This window comes from Papaver somniferum, unplaced genomic scaffold (assembly GCF_003573695.1).
Source record: "Papaver somniferum cultivar HN1 unplaced genomic scaffold, ASM357369v1 unplaced-scaffold_10, whole genome shotgun sequence".
In the NCBI taxonomy this organism is placed as follows: Eukaryota; Viridiplantae; Streptophyta; class Magnoliopsida; order Ranunculales; family Papaveraceae; genus Papaver; species Papaver somniferum.
This window is the reverse complement of record NW_020618825.1, coordinates 17,305,376-17,309,006: the sequence shown is the minus strand read 5'-3', so window position 1 is coordinate 17,309,006 and position 3,631 is coordinate 17,305,376.

The window sequence follows — 3,631 nt, the reverse complement described above, 5'->3', positions numbered from 1 at the left end:
CATCTAAAAGGAGTGCATAAACCACCACCTAGAGACGAGAATGGTCGATATATCCGGAACCATTAGGTCCATTACATTCTCTATCAATATTACCTTCGTTTTTTCCCCGACTATATTCGTGGTTATATCAAGGCCACGGAGGATGTTCATGGTGATGGGAATTGTGGTTACCACATCTTCGTGGATTAACTTGGACCATTTGAAGACGCGAAAGGGTGGGGTTAGGACCAAGTTACTTACATAAGGAAAAAATGCTTAATGGAACTACGTTGTTACCGCGATTTCTATAAGCCTATGATGAGAGTTGAAAGAAATGAAACCAATGAGGTGAACGAGAGCTTCGTGGAAATGGAAAGGCGGTTAACCGACAATATATGTTTGACAAGCCAATATTGGATGCGCATGCCTATATGTGTCCAACTACTCGCCAACACATTCAATTGCGTCATTCATTTAATCTCTAGAGACATGAGCCATACATTTGCACCAACAAGAATACCGTTTGACGAAGATTTTTCAATAACAAAAACAATTATCATGGGGCACGTGGAAGGAAATCATTACATCGGCCTCCGATTGCATGAAGGAAGCCCATTACCTCCATTGTGGAGGGAATTTGGTTGTGACGGTGAACTCCCCATGACTTGGTGCAATCAATTTGAGAAAAAGATTGAATTATGGAAGGCCATAATGTTGTCTATGCCGAAGCAATTCATAGTTATGACCGATGATGAAGAGGATGCTTAAATGTTTTCAAGTCTTGGTGAAATACATTTTATATTTTGTATTTTGGTATATTGACTAAATGTGATATGATTAAAAGTGACAATATCATATCTAGTTGATTCACGTTATGAATGAAGTATTTTGTTCAATTAATATATATCAAATCCAAGTATATTGAGCTAGTATCCATATGAGGCAAGGTTTCAAGGTTATGTACGGTTGGTAACTAGATTCAATTACCAACCGTAACTAGCTTCAGAAACAGATTTTAAATGCCATTGTCATTTACGGTTGGTCTCGATAATACCGTTACCAACCGTAACTGACCCTGACACCAAATACAAAGCAATTATAAGTAATTTAAAACCATTAAACCATGTTCATCACTAAACCAATACTAAAACCATTAAACCATTACAAATATAAATGACACTACAACTCATTCATTCATGCGACTTAAAAGTATTCTAATAACCGGGTCTACGAGTGCGATAGAAGTCTTTAAGGATGTTGAAATGAGGTAAGTATTGGAAATTCGACCTTTTCCATTGTCTCCATTCTTGAATAGAGATCTCTAAAACTTCAGTGTCAGTTTCACCCCTTAATCGTATTTGACCCATAATACGAACTAATGCCATAAATTCTTGAACGTTATCCCGAATAGTTCCATATCGAACATACAACATAGTTCCATCGCGGTGATTAGGGTTACCTGTTTCAGAACAAAAGTTTTCAAAATGAGTTCTCAAATAACTTGTACTCACAAAACCACATCGACGTCGTTCTTATCTTCTTTTTGGATAGCATAGAACAAAGTTGCGGCAAATACATAAATATTCTTCCAAAGTGAATTCAGGGTTTGGAGCCATAATCTAGTTTAAGGTAAGAGATGATTCATGTGGAGGTGTAACTTCTATCAAGGAGGATAAGCATATATATATATATATATATTTAAAAAAAAAAATCTTCATTAGCGGATCTATTTTTTGAAAATGAAGTTTTTGAAGGTTTCAACGGCTATATTTTCAAATTGCACAAGGACATGTCAGTGCAAACAATTATTTTTTTTGTGGGAAATGTAGAGTTACGGCTGGTAACTATAATCAACAAATGAACCGTAACTCTGAAGAATTTTGAATTCCAGATTTACAATTGGAAATTGTTTAACAAACCGTAACTCTGAAGCAAACTGAATTCCAGAGTTACGGTTCACTAGTGGAAAATGGAAGTTAAACTACTGCCAGGACATGAAGTAATATCACTAAAAACGACTGTGTCCATCAGCTGCATTCTAGAAGTGGTTTTTTCCAAAACGACTGTGTCTGGCAAAAGTTGAATTCTTTAAAAAAAACTACTTTCTTTAACAGTAGATCGACAAAAACTGACAGAAACAGTAGTTTTTTTAATGATATTTCATAAAAAAAAATTGATATTGATTCAGCTGAATCCAAAGCTGATTCAACTGAATCAAAAACTAAAAACGGGAATTAATTAATAATGACTTCGAAACTGAATATAATAGCGACTTTAAACTCATTTTGTATGGAATAGTGAATTCAATTTACAATTTCAACTATCTCAAATCTTCAACTGTGTCAAAGTTAAACTTGGATTTAATACTTCCTACTTTCCCTGAAGAATCAATAGATGCTGATATAGAACTTTAGACGAAGACCTATTTCCCAAATCAGAACCAGAATGACCACCACCACTAGCACCATCTCTCCCACCACCAGGCGGAGAACAGAAAGACCCATTATCAATTCCCCCCGCCGTCTCCTTCAACACCCCAGTCAGTAGGTTGCTGCGAAGCCTTAGGAATTTCATTTACTTTCCCACTGAACATGACTAAATTCTCCCAATCCCACTACAAGGGAGTCTGTGTGTTCCATTCCATTACTGTTCCGAGTCCAGAACCACCTGCAACCATCCTTTGATTAAAAAAATGTATATATTTAGTGGGGAGTACAAATGGTTTCTCAATTAGGAGAAAAAATACGAATCTGATATCTGGACGATGTCTACCATGAGATAAACCCCAATATATTAAAATTAAGAACATTTAACTAGCTTCTCGTAAGAAAAAACAATCATAAATGTCGGCTAAATGTGTACATTCATAACAATGGCACTACCTGTCGAATGTCCAAAGCAAAAACAAGGAATTCGGTGTGTTCAGGAAGAAGTTATCACTTACTATAATTGATCTTCTGAGTTATATGAATGCTACTCTGTGGTCTTACTCCAATGTCTAGTCCTGTTAAGAGTAAACTGAGCAGTGTAGATGGCTGCAGCAGCTAACAGAGATGGTGGTAACCTAAGCATGTCATGATCAACCAAGGATAGCTCGATCAAGAAAAAGGAGAGAAGCTCAAGCTGTTTCAAAATACAAAAAATATGTTAGTATCCAAGCTATAAAAAGTTATAAAATACTATGGATCAACAGTTTAATCTGATGGAAGACTAACTATACAAACCTTCTTATCAGACTGAGCCGTTTTAAGGAATCTTTTCATAAATACATATGAAGTTGGAACTGACATATTGAATTGTTATAGAACAGACAACAAAAAACACAAATCAATTATTACTTTTTCTGCTAACATCTTCTTAATGAAGGCTTTTTGTTATTTAACAGACAACAAAAACACAAATCAATTATTACTTTTTCAAGCAATTTTCTTTAAATGAATCACAAGGAGCAAGATAAAATTCTCGTTTATTTTCAGCGTTCATGTGAAACATACCAAGTCACTGACTGCAGCATCAATGGAATACATGTATCCATGGACGCCATCACTTCCACCATGTCCTGATGTTTTTTAAAAAAGTACATAATACATCAGAAATGACTAAATTATGACATGAAACCTCTTCAAAACTATAAATCTAAAGAAATTGAGTA